The sequence below is a fragment of the Falco cherrug genome, chromosome 3, assembly GCF_023634085.1.
Source record: "Falco cherrug isolate bFalChe1 chromosome 3, bFalChe1.pri, whole genome shotgun sequence".
NCBI lineage: Eukaryota > Metazoa > Chordata > Aves > Falconiformes > Falconidae > Falco > Falco cherrug.
In genome coordinates, this window is record NC_073699.1 from 18,492,533 (window position 1) to 18,508,433 (window position 15,901).

The 15,901-nt window shown below is 43.8% G+C and overlaps 1 protein-coding gene across 23 annotated transcripts in view; it reads left to right on the top strand.

Annotated features, from left to right (window-relative positions):
* Positions 1 to 15,901, top strand: part of MTSS1 (MTSS I-BAR domain containing 1) — a 127,082-nt gene that overhangs the window by 65,033 nt on the left and 46,148 nt on the right. The window contains exon 1 of one of the 23 annotated variants that reach the window (XM_027804215.2): positions 9,228 to 9,386. The exons of the other annotated variants lie outside the window; for them this stretch is intronic. The gene's annotated coding sequence lies outside the window, so the exon portion shown is untranslated. Of the gene's footprint in view, positions 1 to 9,227; positions 9,387 to 15,901 lie in introns of those variants that run through there. 23 annotated transcript variants of the gene reach the window in all.

Consider the following 15,901-nt stretch of genomic DNA (forward strand, 5'->3'; position numbering starts at 1 on the left):
CATTTGAAGATCAGAAACAAGTTTGCTTTAATTTTGAAATCTGCGTTCAGCTGTGTGATGCCTCGCTGCCAAGTATTCCTCAGAAGATGTTGGTGGCACATTGCATGGCTGTTTGCGTTGGTCATGGGTTATTTTGCAGTTTTTTTATCAAAAGTCCATTTCCGTGTTTTCCTCATCTTCACCACTTGTTTTTCTTAATCCCACTATTTACATTTTTTTCTCCTGCAGATCTTATTCTCAGAAATTTGAGCTATTTTGGCTCACTGCAGTGTTTGAAAAGAAAAAAAAAAGATTATTGAAAAGAATAATTAAATATTTTTCCCTGCATAAAAACATTGAATAGCAGTTAGCTACTGCCAGGGCAGAGTCTTCAGCCTCAGCTGATGGTGTACTGAGAGTTAGTTAATGTTGCACTGCACAAATGTGCTGTGCTCTGCAGCTGTTGGAAAAACTAGCTTTTCCTTGGGGGGGAAAAAAAAAAAAAGTGGGGAAAACTGCTTTTCGAGTGATGATTTGGCAGAATTTTTGAGTGCATATAGCCTGATGCAGCTTACTCCCCAGGAAGGCATCTATCGGAGTTAGTGGTGCTGCGGTGGAGGGAGTCTTGCCTGCTTGCTCGCAGAGGAATGCGGCTCCGTGTCGGGCCCTACATGCCGCACTGGTTTTTTGCATTCCACCGGAGATAGTGCCTGGGACTTTCTCTTGAGAAGAAAACCAGAAAACACCTGTTACTGCCAGCAGCTGGTGCCTCAACAGCAAACAGACAAGGCGGGTGGATGGACAAGGGCTCCTGCATTCCTGCCTACAGAACACATAGGCTTGTAAAGTCCTGCTTGGGAATAAATAGTTTGTCTTGAAGAAAAATGAGTGATGTTTTGTGGTGTGACTAAATGGATTAGACACGCTGTGGATGTGTTATCTAGGAATTTTTAAGGAAGCTGATGGCTACATCTCAGAGGTTTTCTTTTTCCCTTAAATTATCTCACCAACTTAATATGTTGAAATGGTGCATGTATAATTGACTGAAGCTTTCTTCTTTGGTGAAGCTAAAGTATAAGGGGATAAGGAAAAGGTTTTTTCGAAATTGTAGATGTGTGTGCAGGATTTTGCTCTAAAGATCACAAAGTCCAGATGTGTTCTCAGGCATAAAGACAAGCTACAAAAAAAAAAAAAAAGTTGTATGTTTAGTCTTTCAAAATAGTATTTCAGGCTGGATGAAACAATTTTCAAATCTCCTGGATTAGACCAGACAGAGTAAACATCTCTAAATGGCATGTTCTCTTGTGAGCAGTGTATTCAGCAACCAGGGATGCAGGGAAGGGATGCAGAGTTAAAAGCATTTTAACCAGATTTTGTTCTGCTGGTTGAAAAAAGCAGAGGGACCGCAATGAACACCTGGAGAAGCTATTGACATGTATTAACAAATGGTTGTTTTCTTTGAAGACTTGGTGTTGTTACAGAAGAACCATTTAAACAGGTTGGTCTGTACAAGATGCTTTGTTTCTCTGGCTGGCTGGATGGCTGGGTGCGTTCTCTGTCCTGGGGATCATGATGTGCCAGTAATTGCAGTTAAATGAACATGGCTGGCTCTCAGGCAAATGAAACCTGATTTGTCACAGCTGTCAGAATGATCATGTCATGTTTGTTGCCTTCAGGAGCAGTTTTAGGCTGCAAATCCTGTTAAGGTCCCAGCTTTCTCTTGTTAAATATTGCACAGCATGTTTGCTGACCCCAGTATTTATCTTGGTGGGGTTTTTTAAAGGCAAACACACCAGTTCTATCTGTTACATAAGCTGCGGCTGAACTTCTGTGAACCTTAGTCATGTGGGCTTGAGTTTGTTAATTTGGTAGACTTCACGGACTTGAGCATAGCAGTAACGTGAGGGCTTGCACAGAATAAGACAAGAGATTTTCTTGTGGATTCATATGGTCAGGGTTTTGACAATCACGCTTCAAATTAGCTTTTAAAGAGCAGCCCTTCCAGGCTGGATTGAACATGTAGTTACTCTTTACAGCAGCAGCAGCAGACAAAAGCAGTACAGCAGTTTTGAATTTTGCATTCATGCCAGCAGGAAATACAGTAGAATAAATGCAAGACTCTATTTGTAATACCTCAAAAAAACACAGTGAGGTGTAGGCCTCTTGAAATCCCCCTTAGTCATAATTTCAGTATTTATTTGCTTTTGTTTGTAGATTAACAGATTGGGTCTAAATTGGATAGAGCAAGTCCTGTTCTGTAAAACAAACAAATGCTAACTTTTGGATGTCAAGCCTGAGGCAGCAGAGAGCATTCCTGCTCTATTCTTCTCCTAAAAAAAAGGAAATGAGGTTTTAAAAAAATATTGGGGTCCCTGAAATACCTTTAAGGCTGACTACTTCTTCTGTGCTGGTGGCTGTAGGAGAGCTCCAGAGAAAGAGGTGAAAGGTTTGTGTCCATAGTGTGTTACAGTGCAAGGCTGGGAAATGTCAGCAGAGGTACCCAGAGCGGGAAGAGCTCTGAGCTTTCAGCAGAGAGGTTGTTCAAGCACATTGCTCTGGTACAGCGCTGGCTGCTCCCTTTCTTGGTCACCGCTGAGTCTTGTGGAAATGGCAAGGTGTCTCGTCAGGCTGCAGCTGCCCCTCTCTATGCCACCTGCCCCAGCCTCTTGGGGATGATGTCAGGGGCACAGCTATCTGCATCTGCTATCAGCTTAGCCCTGTGGTGGCTGCGCTGATGGGATGTCTCCAGGGCTGTCCTTTCCCTTCGGCGCTCTTGCTCCTGCAGAGCAGTGCCCCAGCCCTGGCACTTCCAGAATTATCGGGGACATGGGGGCTCAGGATGAGCACGGCTGGCTGGGGAAGGAGCAGTGCTGCTTGCAAGGGAGGCTGTAGGAAAGTGACTGCTGAGCCTGAAACCTCCTCCTGCTATTGAAATGGCTCTGCCTTCTTCCAGCCTTTCTGCTTGACGTCCCCTCCCCTCCTGCCTTCCCTGGGCAGAAGTGCGTGGCTGCACAGGGCTTTGCCGGCATTGCTGGGGGGCCTCGGACCAGCTCTGATGCTGCCTGTGCCTCATTGTATATATAATACTCTTGCAGATGCAGGGATGGGATGTACCAGGAGAAGAATAAATGAGGGAAGGGAGAGCAGAACTGGTAAAAAGGATCACACGGAGCTGCCTTGTTAAGTTTTGGGCGTTTCTAGCTGCCAGAGCATCAGCAGAAGCTGAAGAGCCTCTTCTTAAAAGGTTTATTTCCATTTATGTTATCTCCAGTTCTTCTTGTACTATATGAATTGGCATGCAAGTATCCCTTCCATGACAAGAAACTGCAATCCCTGATGCTCAATGCTTTTAAAAAGAAGTTTCAATCTTCTCTAATAGCTACATGACAGTTTAATAGTTGATAAAAGAAAAACAAAAAGTTACACATCTGCTTTTGTAGATTGCAGGAACATGACATTGCAGATAAACATTATGAGCTTCAGCTTAATGATTTATTGAAGCTCATTTCTTCATTTTATTGTAGCTTTCAGTCTCTTACTATGCAGCTGTCTGGTTTCCCCAGAGAACAGAAGACTAGCTCGGAGATATAAATCTCTGTTAATGATTTTAAATAGCTATCTATCTGTATATAATATGAAACTTTTTTTTTCTTTTGCCCTGGGCACTCAGTCATGGGATTAGGAGAGGATAATCAATAATCCTGAATGCAAAGCACAGCCACTCTCTGTGGCGAGCCCTGGTGCTCTCAGGCTACACAGGGCTGTTGCAAAACCCCCTCACCTTCTTTCAGCCTTTTGCTCTGAGGCCTGTCTCTCCATTCAGCATCTGGAGGTTTCCAGCTGAAACGGTCCCTCCAAGAGCTGCAGCCTGCACTGCGTGCCAGAGGAGATGACTGTTTTCCCCAACTGCTCACGTGAACCCATTGCCTTTACGTCTCTTACACATCAGGAGAAACAAAGGCAAAGCTGTGCCTTAGCTGGTTGGGAGCACTGTGGTATTCTGTTTGGTTTTGTTTGTCCTTGGCAAGTGAAAGTTAGATGAGGTTTGTACAAGTAAATAGGAGGACCTGTTGTGAAATAAGAGATACTCTAGGCAAATGTACTAAGGAAACATGCAGCGAATGTGAACAGGTCCCTGGGCATTAGCCAGGATGTTCCTCACCTCCTGTACTTTGTGTCTGAACCAGCCCTGGAGGGACTGTTTTCATCATGGAAAGAATATGTAGACTCAGAACTAACATTCCCATTTGTTTCCCCAATGATCCTAGATGAGTTCTTACAACTGGGATCACTTGTTTCCCCAATGATCAAGTTCTTACAACTGGGATGCAAGACCAGCAAGGTGTGTTTGGATGGGAAGGACAATTACGGATTCAGTATCTTTTGTTTTACGCAAATTAATGTTTTGTCAGGAAATTAGTGATTTAGGAGATGAAGCGTGGCTGCAGGATACTTGGCTGTACTTTGTAGTTTAACTGGGAGCACACTGGTGGTGACTGAATATTGCTTCACCTTCAAGGCTCTCCAAAGGCTTGTGCAAATAAATTTGGTTACCGTCTTTTTTTTTGCGCTGGATACATGTTCCCAGCAGAGAAGCCTGCACCAAAGTTGCCATTAACTGCAAGCATCTGCTTGTGAACTGAAGGCATGGATATCCCTTTAGATAAAATGTGGTCGTGGTGGTGCTTCCAAGAGTAAGACAGAGACCTGTGGAGCGCAGCAAACAAGCTTGTGCTACTGCCTGTATTTAGGCTTGAAAGCCAAGTTGTACAAAAGGGTGTGGGGCGGTGGTGCGGGACTTCCTAGAAGGTCACTGTCACCAGTACGGAATGTACTTAGCACCAGAGGGCTCGTATGTGCTCTGTGGTGTAAGGTAAGAAACTCTATTGCTAGATCTTCTATAGCTTCAAGAGGAGAGATGGCAAACCTGCCATGCAAAGGAGTCTGGTTGTGATGGCAGGTGTGTAGTCATTTTGTGTGGAAAACAGGAGGCAAAACCAGACCTACCATCAGTGGCTTTGTGCTCTTCCTTCCCCTCTTCCTTCCTCCTGTTGCTCCTTGTAGTTTACTTTGACCGTTTACCGCTGGTAGTAACAGTCCTGCCCTTCATGGCATGATCTCTATGGCATCCTTTGCTGGCCCTTTTGGGACACTTGCAAACAGGACTCACAGGAACAGCCCATCTTCTCCTCCAGTGCACCTCATCCAGCAGCACTTGCAGACTGGCGAACGGCAAGACCAGTGTCAATTCCTGTAACGCTTGCCTTGATTTTTTAAGGGTTTGGATCACGGTTTCCCAATGAGAAGGAGATCATGGAGATAAGATTACCTGCTGTTAGCATTCCCATGATCTCCAGCTCACTCGTGTGTCTAATGTGTATCCTGAATTTACTGGGTTTAGTGGGGCAGTCCCAGCCTGGCAAATTGCTTTGTCAACCCTATGTGCTCACCACTTTGGAGGCACTACAGGACTTCTTCACCTTTTTCCACAAAAGTAGCCAGTTTTTGGATTAACACAAGTGAATTGGGAAGGGCTAGAAGTAAAACACTGCACGTGAAACCCTGCATGGTATGTTTCTGTGCCAAGTGAACTTTTATCGTTGACTTAAAGGCACATGTGGATAACAAATAGGGCATCGTTATGATTCATGGTGCTGTTACAGCATGAGACCTAATAAATCTTCTTACATGTGCCTTGTACTTAGTTCGTGTACTTTGGCCACTGGGATTTATTCTTAGCTCTGCTTTTTTTTTCAGGAATTACTGTACCTCCGTTAAATGGAAGCAGTACGCAGACTGTCTCTTGGGTCTGATTTGCAGTAGCTTGTCTCAATCAGGTGCAGGAAGGGCTGGGAAATGCCTTAGGAGAGAGGGCAGGGGCAGTTGGAAGTTGGAGAGGGCTGGATCTGGCCTCCTTTTGCTTGTGTTGTTACTTCTTTTGAACCACTTTTTACTTCCTGAATTAATGCATGTTTGCAATTTTCATAAATTGCATAAATACTCATGGCAAGAAGACCTGTCCACCTCTTAGTTGATCTGTCCATGACTCTGTATTTAGCTTTTCTGGGAAACCACATGTGTTGTTTAACATACTGGAGTCTAAGAAGGAGATTTGAACAGTCTTGTTTACATAAGGTAAATGAATATTTTTGCTCGTTTCTGTGCTGTTGCATGTGCAATTATTGTGTGTACTTGAAGACTTGCATTCACGAATTTAATTCCAGGAGTAGAAATGTATTAGGAGTAATTGGAGGAGTACGTGTTGGTATTGACACTGTTGGTACTGCTTTTTGTCGGTAGCCAGAATGCCAGTAATAGGTTCTGACTGACTTAAAAAAAATAATTATGCTTAATTCCTGGGAATGGAGAGAGGCACAAATAAACCAGCCCTACAGAAACTTGTTTGACAAATTCTGTAGTCTCTTTACACATGGGAGACAATGTTTGAGCTTTAGTGTTGTGGTTCTGTTTTGGATCCAGAGAACCCAGAAGGAGCTGCACTGCCTAATGGTTCCTGGCCATCCTCTGATCTGAGTTTTGTTTTAAGCAAGTCTGCCTATATCTCTATCTCATATTTATATCTTTTTTACTTTGTCTAATGATTTCTCTATTTTGTTTCAATGCTGATACAGTCCATCTGAGACGGAAACGATGATGCTGAGCTCTGCGCAAATGGTGGCTGGAGTTACCTATGTTGGCTTTTTCTGGAAGTGGCTTTAGAGGGTAGCGGGGTTGAATCCAGCTGGTACAACAGGAGCTCTCCCATCTGCTCTGCTCTGGGGTGCAATTGCACAGTAACAGGCCTGATCGAGCTGGTGGCCTGTTATTTAAGTTAAGGCATTTGCTGACTCATTAGCAGAAAGGCAAAAATGGGGAAATACTCTGCCTGCTAGCAGATCATGTGCTGTTACAGGCTGTGGCAACATGGCAGTACTGCCTGTCAGAGGTGCCTACTACCTGCCTTTTTTTTTTTTTTTACACACAGACCCACCAACCTGAAATGGGAAGGAAGAGGAGCTGCAAAGCTAGTTAAGGCTGCTCAAGCTAGTCTGTGGGGAGCAGCTGGGTTTGCAGAGTGCAGATACTACTCGTCTCATCCTTCTCTGCCTTTCTCCCCATGAGCTGCCCAGGAGTTTGGACAGGGCCCCCGGACCTTGGCCTTATGTTGACACAGACTAAATTATTCTTCTCCATTGCTTCTCCATCGTCTCCTGTGGTAATTACTGCTCTGCAAATCTACCCTCTGGTCTGATTTGTAAACTCATCCAGGAGGCTGAGCAGCTCTGAGGATCTGCTGTAAACATGACTTATCTGACAGGCAGTAAAGCTGCTCTTGAGCTCTCTGAGGAGAATTAAGCCTTCGTGGAAGAGACTGTCTTCTGGGCAGCTGGTTTTATCAGTCTGTGTTGCAGATTAAAACATGTTTCAATATCTCTTCTATCAAATCAAGAAAAAAATGTTCTCATTACCAGGTCCCAAGGCTGCATGTTAATAGAGAACTAACTGACCAAACGTCAGTCACTTGAGCTCCTTGAAGGAAAGGACCATCTCCCATGTGCTGAGTGTACAACAGTACAGCCCGTGTCTTTTTTTAGGCTGGTGGTGTTTTTTACGTTTTACCCATCACAGGCAGGAGCTGCTCAAGTTACAGCATACCAAGCCCAGACTACCATGCCAGGAACATACATATCTGCTTCCACGCTCCTTGCATTGTGGTGGTGGTGCTTCTTGCATTGCTTTTAAAAAGGAAAGGTTTACGGCCTCTCCTAGCGCAGCTGTTAAATATACGCTTTATTCTGACTTTTACCCCCAGTAAACCTCTACTTGTGACACCTGTGGCATACCTCGTTCTGGCAGAAGTCACCAGTTCAAGTTTTGAAGGCATTAATGACATCTCAAAACCAGCTAGTGTCCGTTGGGAAGGTGAAATCTTGTAGGTAGAAGAGCTTCTCAGCTCTGCACAGGTCGCAGGTATTTGGGGGGTTTCAGTTGCTTGTGGTAACTCATCAGATTTTTCTTGTAGGAGTGCTGAGAGGTGGAAGCATTGAAAGTGATTTTAGAAGAGTTGGAAACAGAAAGAGATCATGGTGCCTACATGCTGTGCCTTTACTGTTATTGTGCAAACCGAAGTACAAGATTATAGTGACAGATAAACGTCTCAGTTTAAGCCTTCTTAGAAAGAAATATGAGATTTTGGACTTAAGTGTAAGCCAAATAGATTGAATCTTTCTTGCTTTCTAGTCACAAGGTTGATACATGACTTTACTTTTTGCCTGCTTTTTTTTTTTTTTTTTTGCCAGCTTATCTTCTTGCTGTGTGAGATGAATTTCTTTTGTCTTGATCCACTTTCTATTACGAGGCCACGGTTTTAGTTTTTTACCCCTGTAAAACTAAATGTCTGCTGTTCATAGAGGTACAGATGTCTTTGATGTAAATCTTCTTGCTGTATGGGCCTGGAGCCCTTTTGCAATAGTGTTGCAGGAGTCTTGTTAAGGCTTTCCTGTGTCATGGTAATACCAGGCCCTTTAAGCAGTAACGCTGCTTTAACACTTCTGTGAACAGCAGTGCAACGCCTGATGAAAATGCAGTTTTTACTGGCATGAATGTGTTTATGTTAATGAAGCTATGTGCATACATGCTGGAGCTTATGGTACAAATATTTTCCTTGCAAACCCCCAACTGATGTCTTGGTAAGGGTCTTGGTGAGTCTAATCCTGGATTTAAAAAAACATATATCATACTAGACATGGCCTTATAAATACAACTAGGGTAGGCAGCTAAAAATAACCCTTTCCACAGTGCAGAAGGCTTGGTTTAAGAAGTGGAAGAATATTTAATAAAATACTTTGATCAAACTACCTGCTGTAGAACAAAAAGTTTTAATCGTTCTCTGTGAAAGCTTGTAATTTGTTTTTTCTCAATTATCACAACTGAACAACCCTAAGGAACAGAACACAGGAGTGGAGTTTGAACCCAGGATCTCTGGATCAAAACCCATGAGCAGATGTTGTCTGAGGTAAAGCGCTTATCTATTATTGCCTTGCAGCCAGTAACAGGTCCCTAAGCTTTATGAAATGGTCAGTAAAGGGTGACCAAAGGTAATTTTTAAGCTAAAACTTACAAAAGTAAATTTTTAAACTTAACCTGTGTGCCCCATGGTGCAGGCTTAGAACAGGAGGTAGTGTGTGTAGTTTGATTCTTGGTAAGTCTATTTGGCCATGGGCTGATGGAAAGAACATCTGCTCTTATTGCTAATTTTTCTTTGTATTTTGGTAACCCTCTGGGCTATGAACAAAAATCAGGGGCTGGTCCTGCGAGCACGAGTGGAACTTGAGTGCATTGTGCCTGTGCCTGGACTTAGAGAACTCAAGTGCTGAGGGAAAGCGAAACAATTTTCAGGTCCAGAGGTCAGCAGGGTACATGCACGCTCTGGGAGTTTGCTGTTGCTGTTGCTGACTCAGCTATGGGGAGGAGGGAAATATGTTTTTCCTTTTCAGAATTGCTTATCAAGCTGTTGGGGAAAAAGAAATTACTATGGTGGAGAGGGAAGGGCCTTGGCTGTCAAGAACACAGTTCAAGCTTGCATGTACTTTCCTGTATACCTTATAAAATGCAGGTATGGTTGAATGACAGTGAAGTTGCGTGTTACATATTACAGGAAAAACTTTATTTGGCTGATCCAGCAATTTCTTGATACTGTAACACCAGCTGAGGAGTGGAACAGGCAGAAGGTGAAGATGGATAGGTGTTCACACACCACCACATTGAAGCCTTTTCTGGAGATGTGAGACTGCCCCCGAAGAGTACATTTGCAGCAGCTACGATAGAAGATGAAGAATAGTAGCTAGAGGATAGCGAATAGCCTGAGCAAGTGAAGTACTTGTATCAGCGAGTAAGAGAGGGCAGGGTCTCTGTCGTAGCTCACTGAAAGTTCACAGCTTGTATACAGGCACAAGCTCCAGACCTTCTCCCAGAGCTCTTGTTCGCAGTGCGTCCTCCGGAAATATCAGCCCCATTTCTTGGAGCATCTGGGAATTTCTGTGAGACCTCTCCTTCAGTCTAGCACTGACCTGGACTGACCCTGCTTAGCTTGCGAGGCAAAACAAAATTGTAGCTAGGGGACTATGGCTCTAGTAAGCAGCCCTGAACAAAATTGAAGGCTGTTAAAGTGTCTAATTGAATTATTGCACTACAGGGGCATAGTGACTCATAGTGAAGCTAATCACCTGCTGTTTTATCTTGACTGCGAAGAATAGATTGCTAGTTAAACATTTAAAGGTCATAGTCATAGAAATTGTAATAGTGTTGCCTTCCCCTCCCCCCCCTTCTGAGTATTATGTCTGAAGTTACTAGGGGAAATCGAGAAGATGCTCTTTGGAGATCTGTATTCTGAAGATGAGGCTCAGCACGCTTATCTTTCAGGCTCACACTGTGGACTTTGATGCATTCATTTGTGAGAGAGGCCATGCTGAAAAACGTTGCATTGACTGCACAAATTTCCCCAAAACACCACTACTATGGCACTTGTGTTCTGTGGAGAATCAAATTATCCTAAAATTTGAATCACAGGTATTTGGGGGGTTCGTTCTTGTTCATTACAGGGACTTCCAGGAGTAAAACTGGAGCTCCTATTCCCACAACCAGGCAGGTTCAGTATTTTCTATTTAATAGCGCTTTATTGTTCACGGGGCCAAGAGTGTCTTACAGGAAACAGGATTTTCCTCATTCTGCCAAAAGAGACTGTAGATCTCTCTAGTTTTAGTCTGTTGGCTGAGAAAAGGGCAGGCTGTTTCTTTCTGGAGTTAACATGTCCATGCAGGTGAGTGGGGGAACTGTGTCACTTCGCCAGGAGTATGATTCCCGTCCCTGCGGTCACCAAAGCAATTGTTGGGATGGTTTTGTAGAGAAAGGACTTGGCTCTTTGCCTGGTGGATCTTCCCATGCTCTTGGCTGTAAAAGAGCCTTCCAGGTGATAAAGGTGATACGCTTTTCTTATCAAAATGCTGGACTTGGTTTAAATAGCTCTTCTCAATGATTCATGCTCCTTAGATCGCATCCAATTCACTGTCGTGAGTCACCAGGACAGGTGGTGTCTGTCTTGGCGGCTCTTCTGGAGGAGCGTTTGGGTGGTGATGGAGGAAGACTTGCGGATTAAATAACAGGAAGCTGTGCTAACAGGCATTTAAACCTCTAGCTTGCTTCAAAAGTCAGTGATGAGCAGCATCAGCAGTGATGGCAGCAGTGTGTTATCGCTCCAATTTAAATACAGATTTTGAAGGAAGTTTGTAGTATTTTCTGCATATGGATGTTTTACGGCAGGAAGCATATCCTGCTATAAATGAATTAGCCTGTTCGAGAGCCTGGGTTAAAGGCGGTATGTGCCTTAAGCCTGGAAGTTTTTGCTTTTGGAAGTGTTTGCTGTACTAAATCAGTAGGCCACTGGCGTGTTTTGAGCTTGACCGTTTCTTTGCTTTTGGAATGGGTGGGAGAGAGCACAGTGACGGAAGAACATGTTTCCTATTGGCTGCCAAGTTCTTGTACCTTGGTGGCCAACAAGCATACGAAGCTGAGCAACACTGTATTTAGAGAAGAGTTCTGGGCTACAGACAGCTGTTTCGTGATCTGAGAGAGGGGGGACTTTGGTCTGGCATCCAGTGAGGTGCTGGGAAATGCTCTGTGTTGATTTCTGTCTTTATGCCCATCTTGCTGGTAGGTGTTCTCGTCTCTAGTGGTGGTTCTTATTTTTAGGAGGGATCCTTGGATGCACTAGTGGCCTTTTCCAGGGCTACAGAACTGTTTATGGGAGATGTTGATGCCAATCACATAGAGACAGAAGGGGCCAAAACTTCTAAATGAGTAGGGTGGATAACAGTGTCCTGCTGCAGATTCAGAGATCCACATTTTGGTCCCTGGGTTTGCACTGCGCCAAAGACTGTCCCTGATCAGCCCTGCTCCAAATCCACCACATCCCTTTGGCTGGAGAGCTGAAGGAAGCTGACTGAGATGTTAAGTCTATCAAATGCTTGAGCGCTGCTGGCTGCAGAAAGTAGGATGCCTCACTCATGAGGGCTGGTGGCTTGCCTAGCTTTTGGATTGACCTTTGACCTCGCTAATAAGTTGATGAGGGATATATTTTGAAATGAGCAAACTGTACAGGACTTTTACTTTTGGTCTCTACTTGTCAGAACATTTTTGCTTGGAGTGCGCCTTGGCAGAGAGATGGCTAAGGTCAGTGCTTGTCTTATGCCCCAAGCATTTGTAGTTCACCCCAGTTTGACTTCTCCAGGTTAGAGGTAGGTTGGTGTTTCACACTATTGCCTGGCAAAGCCCAGCAGCATCACAGTTGTTTGAAATGTGTCCAGTGCAACTCTGTTAAAAGCAAGGATGCATTTTTAGTAGCCAGCAGCTACATTCAGATGAGGGGCAACCTGTCCCTGTGACTCCCTGGAGGCTGCTCCACCCAGGGGTCAGGCTGAAGGGAGGTGCTACCTTCTTGGAAAAGTGTCTGCTAAAAAGATCTCTTCACCTTCATTTTGCAAGCTCGTTTCTTTTGATGCTATTTTTGCTTCCTTTTGCAAAAGGCAGTCAAACTTCAAAGGAAGCAGTATTGTACCACCTTCTGTATGTATTTCAGGTTTAAAGCACAGTCTTCTCGCGTTTGGTTCATGCTAGAAAAAAAGTCCCTGGGGATCCTCTCCCTCCTCCTGCCCATCAGGACTGCTGACTGGACTTCCAAGAGCTGACTCTAGTAAGGGGAGGGGAGTCATCGGATGGGTAATTGCTGATGCTGATTTGTACCTATTTCGTCTTCAGTCATCTTCATAAGTGCTTTAGAATAGTGTTAGGTTTGGTTTTGCTTTCAAAGCAGATAACTCACCCTGTCTCTCTTTGGAGCTCAATACGTTTTTTAAATTATTTTTTGTCTATTTGCCCCAGCTTGCCTACATTGCAGCAAACCTGGTGTAAAGGTTTGTTAGCCGATAAAACCGGAGCTCCTTGAATGTGATTCTGTTCTTATAGTGTTCACAATGCATCAGTCTCTGCAGGATTTTTTTTAGTGCTTCCCACCTTTGCTGCCATAGGGTCTTGCCACATCTCCCAGGTAGGAAAATAAGGCCAACATATTCTGTCCCACATGTATTACTGGTTTGCCACCTGTAACTGTGTATTCCTTGGGTTGCCAACTGAGGTACATTGTTCTTTTATCGTAGTCTGACCTACAAGCTGTGCCTTTCATGGCCTTTTGATCCTGTTGGGAATGGCAGCTTAATGACACCAACTACTTTATTTGGGCAGATTTTTTTTCTTAACCAGAGAAATACTGCTTACATCAAGACCCAATTATACCGTCCTTACTCCTGTACCAAAAAACAGTTCTTTGGGGGCAATCTTTTTAATGGAATCATTTATTTTACCTACTTTAAACAAACTGTTACAAAAATCTAGGCTAAAGCCTATTGCAAGCAGTTGTATCTGAAATTGATTGCAGCTGGACAGATTAAACATGGCAATTATTTCTGTTGAAGGCATGCCCTTGAGTTTGCTCACGATGAGTGACAGTGCCGCTGCCTTGGAAGACAAATTCAGAGATACTCAGTGCCTGTGCGAGTGCTGCATTGCAGTTACTGTCAGCTTACGTCACGAGCAGATACTTCGGCAGCTGAAGGGCTCCTTGGGAGCCTGAGGAGAGTGTGGCTTCAGTACCATGTAACAACAGATCTCATGGGCTGTGTTTGCTGTGCTTCTCGCTGCATATCTTGTGCTTCCTGCACAGGGATGCCTTTATCAGCAGCGCTTCGTTCTCCTTAACACAGTGTAAAAAGCTGGGAGTGCTTATCCCTTTACAGGGTTTTGGTTGGAGGGCTTTTTAGCCTCATTTTTTAATAGATATATTTAGAGACTTAGACGTGTCATATTGTGATTACAGCTTTTACACCCTTTGAACCTGTCTGCTTTAATTAGCAGTTGGCATTGCCATATTTATAGATAGATGGAAAAAGCACAAGCTAGTCGGTTTTCAGCGCAGGGTGTATTTTCTTCTGTTGGCAAGTAGTTCATATCCATTTTTCCATAGATAAACTGGCTTGGCAACCTGCAGATGTTGCAGGCATTGGGTACTGATGCTTGAAATAGAAATGGACTTTGAAGAGGATGTGAGATGGGGGGAAATAAATCAGAAACTGCTGTTGCATTGGAAGTCTATTAAGAATGATGATACATCATGCTTACTGGAGCGTAACTGCTGAAGTTGACCACATTAAAAATGAGCACATTAAAAATATATATATATTAAAATATTGCTTGTATCACATTATTAAGGTTCCTTTTTACTTTGGCGTGTTGTGTTAACAAAACCAGTTACCAGTACACGTGTTTGGCTGTTCAGTGTGGTTAAGTTGGTTGGTGGATATAAGTGGGAGAAACGGATTGATTCTTTCTGGAACAAGTTGTGCCTGGTCTATAAATGATGTGAAAAGTGTGTGCGTGTTTTTCTTCTTAACTGTGACTTTAAATACAGAAAAGTTTTGGTTTGCATTGACACTGCAATGCCCAGGAGAATGTCAAGGAATGAGAACAATATCGTGTTATTAAACTCCGTGTGTTAGCTGCTCCTCAAGGACTGTCTGCAGACGCACTTTACTCTGGGGAAAACACTTTGAGGCACCTTTGCCCCCTTTTGAGAAGCTCCTGTTAAATAAAACCATAAATTACTTCTCAGTGCAGATGTTAAATATAGGAACGCGAGTGTTGTTGAGCAGCTCACGTGGGGGTTGCTCGTTGTTGGGTGCATGGTGAGAAGATGCTTTGCTCTGTACGGTGTTTGGTTGCCATGATCTCAACCCTGTTGTATGGCAGCCTGGGGTTTGCACTGCCTGTGGACTTGCAGTAGGGTACATGCCATCATCTCGAAAAACATACTTCATCAATCAGTGCCTTAAAGCATTACTTACCCATTGGGGAAGGTGGGCAATTCAGTAAATGCATCTTTCCTGCACACCTTTTTAGAGCGGCTGCATCCTTATTCTGCAGACTATATTTTTCACTGTCTTGCAAGATTTCTGCCATTCAGTCTACGACAGAGCTGAACATGCTGGTGAGCAGCAGATGGATTTGAGTCAAGCTTACGCTTGGGGATTTGGGACCAGAGCCCAAGTCGTAAAGCTTCCAAAACCCGGTGGCTCTCACTTTGGTTAGCAAAATAAAATCTCGTCATCTCTGTTGGCCCTGTGTGTTACAAACTGGTTTTGAAACCACATGGCAAGATGACTTTCTGTTGAGTGATCCAAGGCTTTTCTTCCCCAGCATGTCCAGCACAGTGTTACAAATGTGGGTTTCCTCAAACTCTGTACAGTGTGCATGTTTGTGTGTTTGTAATTTCTGAGCGACCTGTCCCTCAAGTTGATCGTCTTTGGGAAAAGAGCTGGGTGAGTTGATCGTTCCTGCTTCACATGGCTGAATAGGATGGAAGAGAAACCTTTTGCGTAACAATATCACTGTGAAATGTGAGAATGTGGGTTACATGGTACTAAATCAGGGTGGTCTCTGGGGGGAGTAGTTAATAAATTCTAAATAGGTGACCCTCTCTGAGCACTTTCCTCTAAACTTGTAATTTATATGCTAGTCCTGTGCCATTACAGTGCTTAAAGCCTAGGTCAGAAATCCTCCATCCAACTTTGACCTCCTTTTGTCTTTAATAGACAAATTAATAGCAATAGGTCACAGCCAACTGTGTGTTGTAGGTACAGGTTGACGAGGTCTCTTAGAAGAACAAGGGAGCATCAGAGCGTGTGAGGAGCTGTGAGGTTTAGATGGATTTCCTGCATTACCAGAGATGTCAAATAACCAGATGAATGTTTCTGTACTACAATCAGCTTAATCATGAAGTACTGTGAATTCATTTTTTGAGAAATGCTAAGAACTG